We start from the raw sequence: 13,829 nt of genomic DNA on the forward strand, positions 1-13,829 counted from the left end.
TAAAGAAGAACGTCGAGCATACATCAATAAACATAAAATCCCCAATGCATTTGTTCCCGCCATATTATTGCCCTTGACTGTGCTGCTGCTGCTGCTGTGGCTGATTGCTAAGGATGGAAGCATTCTTCTCGTTGGAGAAAATTGCACTGGATAATACGCTCGTAGGTTTGCACATTTCCTCTCCTCCCGTCACACTAACACGGACGGAACAGTAGAAGCCGTATCTGTTCCGATGATCAATAAAATATTCGATTTATTGCATCATTTATCATCCCCAATCGTGTTCTATTCTTGGACGACGTTTATCGCTCACTATTCATGGTATAATTTTGTTTGATAAAAGTAATTTGCGTGAATAAAGTGTGTCCACTGTGTTTTCGCTCTGGGCTAAACAAAACCACATTTAAAAAACCAAACCTGCCAAGTATGACACATCGATTAGAGCACGCCATTTATGTTTATCGTTACATGTTTCGTTTATCGTACCGTTTTTTGCGATTCAAGAGGCTTTTCACAATTTCACAATGTGTGGAAATGAAATCTTCTCCAGGGAGATTCTTTCCTCGACCAATGGCATACGAATGGTGGTAGCGTATGATGCATACCATGAAAAAGAGAGCATTAAAGTGGCGAATTATGCTTGATTCTCATACTATGATTGAAATGTGTAAAGTGTGTGGAATTATGCTAAATTCATTATTTTAATACAATTATTGAAGTATCCAGAAACACAATTATTGTGCTACGAATGAAATTGATTTCATTAAGCCATTCGAACTCCTCCCAACCGGTGGTCAGTTCTCAAACACGTAGTAACTTGTCAATATTTCTTTCAAAGAAACTTCTCCAAACAGCACAAACGCATCCCTCCTGGCTCTAGAGCCGGGGAATAGCTGCCGACTTTTGTAGTACTCTAACAATCCTTCTGTTTTGGTTTTGTAGCTCCTGACCGTGTGATATAGGGTGTGCGTTCTTGCCAAAGCATTGTGCGAAAGAATATTGAAATTATACAATTTTACTAATTTTGGAGCTGAAAATCGATAAATAATTGAATGAAGGGAGAAGAGGAAAAAAAGCACACACGTAATAGCCATGGACCGATGTTTTCCGTAGGGTTAGTACATTTTATTTGTATCTCACTATCTCTCGACTCTCGTCCGTTCGGGGTGACTGCTCTCCTGCTTTCCCGCACGCTCTTTCTACATCTCTCTCTTTCACGCGCGCGCGCACAATCTCACGCGGCAGAGCCAAGTCATCGCCTCGCTTTGGATCGTTTGGCACACAGCGCGCTGCACACACCACACCACCGGCCGTATCGAGCTCTGCTGGGTGTTGGTGTATGCGTGAAAGCAGCGTTTTGAAAACCTTTTCGAAATGCACGCGCCGAAGCGAGATGGGGTCTCTTTGGCTGTGTGCCAGAATGAAAGCAAGATAGATGAGACCACTCTGCTGCACACACACGCACACTTGCTCACAGCTGTATTATTACAGATGGGTTCACACAGAGCGAGGCGTACGGACGACACCGTCAAAGCCTGTTTTTTTGTTCGTCTTCATTCTGCGTCACTGGTTGTATTCTTCGCCGCGCTATTCCGTTCATGTAGGGCTTCGAGTGTTTTTCCACAGATGCTCTACCCCCTGTCCTGATGTACGGTTGTGTGTGTGTGAGAGAGGGCTTACACGTTCGCTTAGGCAGAGCGAGAGCGCCCCGATAAGATAGCAAGCAGCAGAAGAAGCAAAAGGCCAGCCAGCAGCAGCAGCAGTAAACGATGGGAATCGCCTCAAAAGCAGTGGCTGTGGCTGGAGAATCAGGAATGAAACGAAAAGCCTGGAATAAAAACAGGGAACGTCGACGCGAGGGCTTTTGTGACATGAAATAATCGAATAGCTGGGCCAGCACGGCACGGGAAACGGGGGGAAATAATGGGAACAAAAAGAGTCCCCGGAATGCCTAGAGCAGCGCTTTGCGCGGAACTGTTTCGTGTCGCGTACACTCTGTATGAGCAGCGCAAGCGACGATGTTGCTTGTGCGAGAGTAGCGAGTATTTACAATGGGAAAGCGCCATTGCAGAATTTTTCCAATTCGTGTGGGGTTTTGAGATGTTCGTTTCCTTCTTTCAGGTGGATTTAGGGTTTCGTTGCGACTCTTTCTATCAAACGGGAGGGAAATCAAAACCGTGCACTGGTTCCACAATACGACCGCCGACCGACCAGGTCGATGGGATTGTTTGCAGCGAGAGCAGTTTGTTGTTGTGTGAAGAAGAATTAACCATTTCGCCTGTTCATTGTTCCTTGGGCTGGGAACGTATACTATCCGAATGTTTTATGGAGGATTAAAAAAAAGTAGCAAACCAACAACGAACAGTCATGTCTTTTTTAAGCTTAAGATCATTATTTTTTATTTATAAATACTTGATCTGTTCTGTAATCGCTAGAGCTAAATTTCGTATGTTCTTTTTACTGAGTTTAATGAATAGTAATTCCACTCAAAAGTCACACAAAATGCTCCTTTGCTACGCGTACCAAAGCCCTGTTGTGTCGTTCCCAAAAGGCACCAGCATTGGCACAGCAGGAAACGCTGTGTGCTCGATTGTTAAAGCGGGACGGAATAAGCTACGTAAAAAGCTCCCCTCTCTCTCTTACTCTTACTCAGGGTTGAGAACATTTTGCGCGATATATTCTCGCATTCTGAAGGGTTTCTTCTACATTATTATGACGATACGCCCTTTCTCTCTCCCTCTCTCTTTCATGCTTTCTGTCTTTTTGTAAGGAGCTTCTTTTCCTTCCTGCCGTTATTATCCATCCGGTCCGGTAGTTTTCGCATTTCTTATGCTGGGTTTTGGTTTACGTCCCCATGCAGATACACAAACACACATATACACGCGCACCACGTCCCCTAGGGTAGTGCTGCGGGCATAAACGCGCGTCTCGCTGAACTTCTCTTCTTACCCGGCTGAAAACGTAATCCCCTGGTTCCTTCTAGCAGCTACTCATTCTAGCAAACGGGCGCGTTGTCGTCATACTATCTCATTCTCACTCACGCTGTGCACCTGTTAATGCGAGTATGGCTCGTTTTGGCTTCCCGTTTTGGTAGGGACCGAACCGAACGAGACTGGCCGCTCCCTTCTTTGCCCCGATGGAGCAATAATTTGGAAGAGTCACACCGAGAAAACAGCCGTCTTGTCATGGATAGAGCCTCGGTGTCTGCACATGATTGAATGTACGCTGAAAATGGGAAGCTAATGCTTAGAAGTTTACAAACTAGTAACGAAATATTGTTGTTTTAGAGGAAAAAAAATATGGGAAAAGGTAACTTTTTTGTGTATGATCATGAGGCTAGTTTTGGTTGTAGTTAATATTTCACAAATTACACGACATAAGTTGATTCAAGTGCTCTACTATTTCTGAATACTGTTTTAACATGTTTTATGATACTGATGAGACTATTTAAAAGATAATATGGGCTCTTTGTTTAAAAAAATAGACTGGTACTGAGAGAACCTGTGAAACCAGTAATAGTTACTAAAAATGCAAACATTACAGTTGTGAAACATTCAATAAAGAAGACTTCCAAGCTGTAGAATATGCGCATGCATAAGGGCATGGGAATAAAACACGTGAGGAGAAGAAACCAGTCAAGAACAATAAGAGCTAGTAACATAAATGTATGACGTCCGCATGTCAATTACATTTGTGGGCCTGTGGACTGCTTTCGAAAGTTTATTTTCCCTATGATATGGTTATAATACTTAAATAGAATTTGGAGTATATTTTCAGGAAAGAAGACAACGTTTTTGCTTTATTCATGATCGGCATATTCTCAGAAATTTCTTATAGTGCGACGTTGAGCTAAGACAAGGGCGTTCAATGCAGTGTGTCCTCTCCGGCTGCTTTGTTTTATTTGGGCTTGATTGGACGTTCCATTGAGCGGTTAGTATGACCGGGCAGAGAGTACTTTGGGAATATATCAAATATCTCCTGTGCTTGGGAAAGGATCGATCGTCATCACCACCACCACCACTGTACCAGGAGGTAATGAGATATGACACGCATACTCGTTTGTTGTTTATGAAGTCGCAGTTCCAAAAAGCAAAGAAACGACCCTTCGAACGCAAACCTCAGCACCACCACCAACGTGTACTGCCCGTGAAAGCGGACACACTCGTGGAGCTTGTCGATTGGTTTCCATACAAAAGTCGAATACTTGATTTCTTTACATACCACCTCCTGCTGGAGATTGTTTCTTATTTTTGCTTCTCACAATGGCAACGGAAACTTTGTACATTGGTGTGTATGTGTATGTGTGAAGATGAAGACTGAAAAACGTATTGTAGAGCATTGTTTTTTTTCTTAATTTTGTCCTCGATTGAGTTGTTTTTGTGTTTTACGCTGTTTGGTTGGATGCTGGCTATGGGTAGAAATCCGGTTGTAGCGATATGGTTCAACAGACCTGAGGAAGGTTGAAAAAGGAAGAAGATGATGAACACAGAACACCAACCCCTTCCTTCGGTTCAGTGTGGTACGTACTGCCAGGGGTATGTTGTTTTTGTACAAGTCTCTTCCCCAGCAGAGCGCCGAATATGGCGGATTTTTTTTCTGTTTGCGGTAGAGTAAATGCGATGGACTGATGATTTGTGTCAGCCAAAGTAAATAGAATGGAAGAGAGAAAACGTAATCTTCACCGCTACCGCACCAACAGATTGTGTGTGTGTGTGTATGTGCGTTTGTACGTATACCTTCCCGGATGCGCTTCGTCATGCGTTTTGCCTGCTAGAGTGCTCGCACCACATCACTCCGTCTGTCGACACAGCACCACACACATACGGCGTATAATGTCGTTGTGCCATCCGTCCCTTTCTCGCTACCATCGTAGCTCTGTTGCGGGGATTTTTCTCTTGCCTAGAAAAGACGATTTACCTCGCGCACAGTATATGTGTGTGTGTATGTATGTGCGCTCGAAGTTGTAATGCATTAGAGCTCCAAAGCCCCCCCAATCATCGGAGCGAGAAAACCCATTCCGTTTCGAAGGACCAAATTCAACCCACGGTGTAAGTCCCGGCCGTCGGAGAAGCCAACGGCAGCCAACTCTATCTGCGTCATAATGTGAGGCAAAGCACTCTTGCTGGGTCGTGGACGACGACGGTGTTGCCGGCTGATGGAAGGATGATGGCGATGTTGATCGAGAAGCAAACGGGAGCGAGTGAGAACGAACTATGTGCTCGGTCGGCTCTTTCCTTCCTGTGGCGCTACTTTTTCGCGCTATGCAGTGTGCTGAAGCGTCAAAACAATGTGCATTTGAGAGGGGGAAATGAAGGAGAGAGCGAGTAGGCCAAACATCGGTCGGTTTCTTTTTGACGTGCAGTGAGGCACGCAGTCGGTTTGGGTTTGGTTTCACAAGAGAGAGAGAGAGAGAAAGAGACAGGAGAAGACGGGAGAGGAAAGGAGTTTGGCTTGTGCAAAGTGTGTGCCTTGTGTTTTTGGCCCGTTTCCCTTTGCCAAGAGCGAGACCGAGAGCGAGATAGCGGCAAGAGAGTAGCGCACGATCGGCAAAATGGGGTAGGATGGAATGGGAAAAAACGCTGTACGTGGACCGATGTTTTCCGTAGGGTTAGTATATTGATTTTAATTGGACGCTTGTCAAAACTGGCAGAGCGAGCGGGATGGAAGACGATGTTTCGTGTGTAGCGCTTGCGCAGCGACGGCCTGTAAGCGCGTGAGAGCGACCGAAAGGATTTGACCGAGATGTATAACTGTGTTGTATACAGTCGATGGATGGAACGATATACACACGGTGTGTGTGCGCTGAGTTGATATGGTTTTGGTCCACGGCTGCCTCCAGGGCAAACCGTGCAGCAGTAGCAGCAGTGTGCTGTGGTGCTGCTGCTGCTGCTGCGTGTCCTCTCTTGCGTACCGTGACTCGCACGCCGGAGAGACAGTCGGCGCAACGCCGTCACGTCATCCCTGGGATTTTATCGGTGTGTTCACCCTCCGTTTGCTTTGCTTTGGATCGACCACAGTCGCTAAAGCAAAAGGGAGATGGAAGAAAAAACACCGGGCGAGCGAATGAAATGCCGAATCATGGTGCTCTTCGTCCGTTGGCTTCTTTTGCCAACATCACCAACCAGCACACCCTGTGTGTGTGTGTGTGTGTGTGTGTGTGTGTGTGTGTGTATATATGGATGTGTTTATGTAGATGTGTGTGTTTGGTGTTTTTAACCTACAACCACTAGCGCACATATTCTTGCTTACTTCATTGTATGAGGCAACACACATTTGAGGCAATCGATGTCGACGCACCGACCTGAAGAGCACAGCGCAGCCACTGCTTGGCCGCTTGTGTGTGTTTGTGTGTGTGTGTATACGTGATAAAAAGGCTAGATGAGACGGTGTAGGAACGAAGAGAGCAATAGAGGCCGCGGAGGAAAGACGTTTCATCTTTTTAAGAGCGTTGTTTTCCTTTTCTTTTTATTATTCCTCTGTTTTTAGATTGGGACGGAAGGTCTCTCTTGTATTTGTATCCCTTTGCACGGTCCTTCTTCCCTTCCTTTCACGTTTGTCTTATGAACGCCCTTCAACCGTCATCGTCGATGATGAGACACGCACAATGCGCAGCACACAACACCGCATCTAGTACAGGAGAAGCCGTATGCTAGAAGAGAGCGTCAAGCGTTTCATTCTTCCCTGCTCTGTCCAACGCTCTGTTGTTGCCATGTATTTCGTAAGGAAGTAGTTTTTTTTCGACTTCTTTAACCGAGACCAATCGATACGAAATACCGCACGGAACTACGAATACACACTACCTACCCCCCTAGTCCAAATGGGCCTGGGCTAAGTAATCTTAGGTAGAGGGGAATAAGAGAAGTGTGTGTGTGTATGTGTTGGAAGAGGCGCGTATGTGCGATGTGTCGTAATTTTCCATATCGTACCATCCGATCCAATTCGTCGATGGTTGGTCTTCCATTTGTTGTAATTTAAGAATCGACTGTGTGGCTAGTATCAAGGGGGAGAACAAGAAAACTGCACCACCAGCACTTACACCCTGGGATTGAAGATTCGCTACACGAGTTGTGGTTACATATATATGCTGCTTTGGGTGTGGATCACTGACGTCTGCAAGCAAAAATGTAAATGTTGGTAGTTGCTGCGCTCTTCTAGCCTGGTACAACGTTTGTATGAGGAATACAGGGTTCAGTACGTATTTACGTCTTAAAATTACGTACAGACATTCGATTTAATTGCGTCTTCCACATGGCAGTATGCATAAGCAGCTGGTTATGTTTTATTGAAGACATCGTCATCGAAACTTACAAATATGATTAGGAGAATATTCTCGTTGTTTTTATAATTATATTCATTGCTCGATCTTCAGGATCAATAACGTACGTTGTTGCCAAATACAGAACGTTGTTGTCAACTAGTCTAAGGTCCGCATTATTTAATTAAAAACGATATTGATGTTGTAGTTTTCTGCATAGATGTAGATGTACCCGGATCGAAGGAGAGGAATAACTATGGCATTGGTTTGACATTGAAATTGATGTCACATGTGTATGATGTAAAGCTGTTTGGATAATTTAGCTACCTAGGATTAACAACACTATCCAACACACATTATAAAACTGTAAAATATGCGTACGGTATTTATTTCTGACTGATTTTGGACGTTATTTGTTATATCGTTGGCAACATGAACATGAAAAATGGCTAAATATCATATGTACCTAGCGTACCTTAATATCATATGTACCATCACCGAGGCAATAGTGAAAGAGCAATTTCTAGTTTCAAGACTGCCTGATTTATTGTATGCAAAGTATTTTCATTCATATTATTTTACCTGTAATATTGGTATTTATTTTTATGTTTGATCATTGGGTCTGCAAACGGTGCGGTCGAAATAACCAATTTTTTTTTTAAAATGTTTATAGGTTTACACGTTACAGGGTTTTCCAAGTCAATTTCGAATGTAAACATTGCTATTCACCGCATCCAAGATGTTTTTCAACAGCTGTCAAATGGTTTATTTGCTTCAAATAGAAATTTCAGTTCCATAACATGATTTTCAACACATAACAAAGAACTGTCAAACTCAATCTAGCTTGAGTCGTGTTGAAAATCATGTTGGAGAAATTGAAAATTATTTTGATGGAAATGAAATCTCGGATTGATGTGGATTAACATCTTGGACGCGGTGAATAACAATGTTTACATTCGAAACTGACTTGGAAACCCCTGTAACAGTCAAATTGATTGATAAGCAACCATGCATTAATAGGCGGAAAAGTTCTATGAAATATTTAGGCAGCCGCATGCGACTGGTGTGCCTCACTTTGCTGGTGTTAGATCATACATAAGTAACTACTAGTTATCGTTATTTTACATTAAGGGTAATTATGTCACAAACACATTTGCGTATTTCATTGTTTTAGTCATCTTCGTTCTGTAAAAAATGTACAGTTTAAGTCCCAGCAAATCATATCCATTCTGATAATACGAGTGTAAGATGAAGAAACATAGAATGTAAAGATAAAAAAAGTTCATTTTTATTGATCATGAAACATCATATCCACAAGTAAGGTATTTTTCGTTTAAAGACTAAAAAAATGAATACTACCATAACAGTTAGAAAGAGATTGGTTTGATTTGTTTTCTTCATATACTAAGCCTTGATAGTTTACTGTAGTGGTGGATCAATAATATACGTCACGCCGATCGTGCTACGTTTACCTACTTTATTGCTTTATTAGGTCAAACCAGTAACTAGTTTGATCACCAACTGGTTTCTTGGGCTGCGAACCGTGCGTTTTTACTTCCTCGACGCGTCAAAAAAGGCGCCACTTGTCCATTCCAGTCCGCCTACACTATTACCATGGTTTGTTTTTGCCTCGGAAACCCGTCGAATGACTGTACCCTGCGACTAAAATAAAATCCCCGTCAGTTTTATTCATTTGCTAATTTCTATGTTAAAGAAAACAAATTGTATGCTATAGTTTTGGTTTTATTAATATTAGTATGACAATTAAAACCTAAAACTATACTAACAATCATATGAAACCAGCATATGCACAAAAAGCAGGTGAGTGAAAGTCATGTTTTGTGCGCTATTTGTAGGCTTCGTCGCAGTGTGACGCATTTAAATTTCATGCTCGAATGAGTGACACTTTGGTTTGGTGTGGTGGTTTGGGGGCTGCTTGAGAATGGAAAGCCAAATGTATGTGACACACAATCGGGTAGCCGGAGGGGAGCTGTCGCTGTGAGAATGTATTGCATTTCCTGCTTACTACCGGCACACGGAACGACCATTCGTTTCAGACCCAACCCTTGCTGTCGAGACTTAAGACTCTGTGTCTGTTGTTTGCATAGTGCGTTTTTACTTGCGCTTGCGTTGTTTGCATTGGCCTGGTTGTGTGTGGTCGTTGGAAAGTCCTTGAAATGGTCAAACGCATAGGAACAGCACAACAGTGCAAACGGTGCGCGTGTGTGACTTGTGAAAGTGTGTGTTTGGACGCGACCGATTGATTTGATTGGAACCCTTTTTCATTGCCTTCTGTATGTTCATTTAGCCAGCATGCTCGGCCGTATGTACAGACTGTGTTGTACGTTGGGACAAGAGCTCTTTCTGTGCGATATTCTGTTCGCTTGGACGAAGAAGCTTTCTTATTGATGATTAGTTATAAAACTGAGGTATTCTTTAATTTTGTGATTTCTTCTAACACACGATTCATTCGTAATTATTCTATAATAAGTCCAGCGGTATTCAATCGGTTCAATTCTACTCAAAAGGGGAATTTTGAATTTTTGAGGGGATTTTTTTTAAACAAAATTTTGCTAAATACCATGTGTTGTCACGCTCACCTCCCGCTCATGAACTTCTGCACCCTACATGGAGGAAAAAACTGCAAAAAGATTGAAAACCACTGGTCTATGCAGACATACATACAGGTGTAGATTCATACGAGTGCAACAGTCAGTTTACTGGAAAAGATTAGAATCGGAGCCGAAATGATATTTTTTCCAGATTCGTTTGATTTCAAACCATGTCATTATCGAGCAGTAATCCCAATCTCTGTTAAAATCTTGTTTAGATGGAGTATCTAATCCGCATCTCTGCTTTTTTTTATTGTTAGAAAGAATTTCGTTTTTTACCTGAAATTCTACCATATTTCTGTTGATTGTATCCAATAGCATACCCAATTGACATTTTCGAGTACGAATAATCGGGAATTCGAGCAAAAAATTCCCTTAAACTGGAGCCTTAAATTCAGAAAAAGGCCTTTAAAATCAACTGTGATGCGACTTGTTCGTTGTTTTCTTCTAGATTCGCTCCGAAATGATGTTTCCTATCGTTAGTGTTGGTCATGTAGCCATTTTATACTTAAATAATATAATTTTTTTTATAAAATAACGTCACACAAAATTCGTTTTTGTTTTTCATAAAAAAATAAAACTACGAATGTAAAATGAGCTCGATGGCATCGTCAATCGATAGAAGAAAGTCTAATTTACGAACTCACCAAATTTTAGCGCTTTCAACACACTTGATCACACACAAATCCACAATTTCAGGCATATCGAGTACTAATCGAGCAGATATGGGAAAACAAATTCGAGCAAATGTCACTTGGGTAGTAGCTCGTTCAAAAAATCTGATAGTCACCTGTTGCGTGTTCTATTTTATCTAGAATAGATGTCATTAAATTGAGGAAGATCCAAAATTATTATACTTCTGCTTACTTACTTACTTATCCGGCGCTAAAACCGCTTTGCGGTCTTGGCCTGCCTCAGGAGTGTCCGAAACCGCTCGCGGTCTCGTGCCTTCGTCTGCCAGTCCGTTATCCCCTTAATGGCGGACGCGCCTCCACGCCATTTTGCCGCCATTATACTTTTAATTCTGTGTAAACAAATTTTTATTGTTTTTGTATCAGATTACTTTTTACGAACGAAAAAGGGAAATTGCCATTGTTATCAATTGCCAGAGACGTAAAACGAAAAAAGTATTTCTATTTACAATACGTTATCTAATATCATTTCAAGCTAAAATATTTTTTTGTAAATGATAGTTTTTGCTTTCCACACGATTCAGCAACGAACCAGTCCATAAGGCTTCACGCTGGAATAGTGAATGAGAAATCAGGAATGATGTAAGGATAATTTATTTTATTTCATCAGTTCATCTGAATGGCCTGCAGTTTTTCCAGGTTTGAGCCTTTGGACTTCAGTAGTTTGGAATATAAGCAAGGAAAGTTTGACGACGTAGATAAACATTTTGAAAGGGAAAGAATCAAGTGAGCAAGAAAAAAAAATTGATTCATTATAAACATAGCCAACATAGCCATCTCGAAGAAACCAAATAACAAATACAGTGAAATCCCTCTAAAATGCGGTATCTTCAAAATGAATTGTTTCTTTAAGATGAACATTGTGATGGTGCCTTCATATTCCACACATCTGTAGTCTCTTGAAGATGAATGTCTCCCTAAGAGGCTGAGCATTATCCTTCGAGCTGCATATGCAATTTGGCAGCCGAAATTCTCTATGATGAATTTTTGGGTAACAGTTCACAAAAATATTGGTCAAAGGATGCCATGTTTATCCCGTGATTTCTTGGATACTACATAGCGATACCTTCATTAGTTTTCTTCAACATCAACATATCTCTAAGTTGACGATCCCTTGAAGATTCACCTTAGAGAGATTTTACTGTAACAAATGTTGAAAAAATTGTATCAAGGTGACATGCGGTATTCGTGGAAAATGCTTTTTTATGTTTCTATGCTTCTAAATAAGTATCCCAGGACACTATTTATGCCGATTGATCATTGATTTGACCGAAGTAATGATTAAGTCAGAAGCTGAAATTGGAAAAAAATACTGTTATTTCTTTAATTTGCTAGTAGTTTGACGATGCTTTGTTTACGAAATCAAGATCTATGAAGAAGTTGGATGGGAAAACAAATTTGAACATCAGTTGAATGGGAATAAATGATTTCCTTGAGAAAAAATATCTTGATGAAGGGAATGGTTTATGATGGTTTATCACTAGTTATTTCACAATCACTTATTTCAAAGTAAATAATGATTTATTTATCTCACCAAGACGTACTTCATATTACACTTTAAACTAATGAGTTAAGTGCAACAGAAAATTTTAAAATGAAAAACGAGTATAATGATAGTTTTTTTTTTTTCAAAATTAACTTAATTATTAGGTCATTATCAAACTTACAACGTACTTTAAATTAAGCGTTTATTTGAAAACCTTGTAATTCAACGTTTGAATACTATGCATGCATTAGTTACATTAGGTACACCAATTTGTTAGAACGCTTGCTATTTGGTAACAAAAATAAACGTCCTGTTTTTCCCTCCACCACTAGTGCCTGGGAGGGATGACATTTAAGTAGCATTAGTTATATGTTAGAATCCGATGAGTAGTAAGACGGAGGAACACCTTTGTGGGAAAAAAAGGGAACGATGCACGACACAGAAACGTGACAACGCTCGTTACCCATGTGCAGAAGCACTAGCAGTAGTCACTAGGAAAGACGGCTTTTCTAAGGCCACAAACGCAGCAGTAAGTAGGGCTGATGGAACGAAGGAAATGGACGCCATCGGGGATATATCTTCGCGCTGCATCTATCTGTACCGAGTGAAATATGTTTCAGTCGTGACTGGCAGGCACGGTGGGCCCTGCCCTGATCTCTTTTCTAAATGACGTTCCTCTCAGTAATGCCAGTTGCCGTTGTCGTTGTCTAGGATGGTTCATATGCTCGTAGCACCTTTGCTTCGTTGTTTACATTGCGACTGTGTGATGCCGCTATTAAGATACACGTGTTGTTATCCCGGGATGTGTATGGTGTTTCCGATGTGTCTTTTCCACATTTCGCACGCTCGCATTTTTTTTTTTCTCACACAAGCAGTTGTTGTTAACCTTTATCTAGAAACAGTAATCTTTAATCGGTTTTATTCATGCTACGTTTTTTCTGTTCTCTTCACGTTGCAGGTAAGGACAATGGAAACTTCTTCACTAAAAATTATGTGAGTTAAATGCTCAACCCACTCCCGGGTGTTGATAAACGCTACTTTGCACGATCGTCAGGTTGAACGATAGTTTTATGATGTCCAAGATTGATTTTCTGCTCCTTTCTTTGGTTTATGGTTCAACTTACGTTACAACTTAGTTCTGGTGAAGGAAGTCAGAAACACGAGATGATTTTTATTGCTGGCCTGCAAACCTTTTGACGAGCTAAAGTAACAGGTTTTACTGTCGACAGCACCCAACAGATCATGATCATGCATGCTTGCTTGGAACCATTTTTCATTGATTCTTTCTGTGGAATCGTTTTATGATGTTGATTTAAGCTTGGTTTTTCTTTTGTTGAAACGATTTACTGAGCAGTTGACAACTGCTGTAAGTATGCACTAATTCTTACTGAATTTGTTCAACTCTTGCACGAGCTAATTTGATGTACAGTTTGTGTGTTTTGCGCTTTCTTCTTCCTATAAAATTGGGGCTACTGTATTGATGAGAGGCTTTAGACAGCTTATTTGTAACTTGAGGCCTAATGATAATCTAACAATGGGGCCCTTTCCGTTTGAAGTTCGTAGGCTGAAATTTCAGCCTGTCAGCTGTTTGCATTGCATAGCAGTTTTTGAGCAGCTATCTAAGTGAATATAATATACAGGTGGGCTTATTCCAAGGTGTATGAATTTAGAAGGCTGATTTTTATCGCTTCTGCTTCTGAATGAAGATTGTAAGAGTGTTTTGAGTATTCGTCAAGCACCTAGAAAGCTCATTGGAGCAAAAGTTTTCACTCATTCTGTCAAAA

At 41.3% G+C, this 13,829-nt stretch overlaps 1 protein-coding gene across 9 annotated transcripts in view; it reads left to right on the forward strand.

Moving 5' to 3' along the window:
• LOC120954681 (protein split ends-like) overlaps window positions 1–13,829 on the forward strand; it is a 73,319-nt gene that overhangs the window by 5,041 nt on the left and 54,449 nt on the right. The window lies entirely within an intron of this gene.

The sequence above is a fragment of the Anopheles coluzzii genome, chromosome 3 (genome assembly GCF_943734685.1).
Source record: "Anopheles coluzzii chromosome 3, AcolN3, whole genome shotgun sequence".
NCBI classification, from domain to species: domain Eukaryota; kingdom Metazoa; phylum Arthropoda; class Insecta; order Diptera; family Culicidae; genus Anopheles; species Anopheles coluzzii.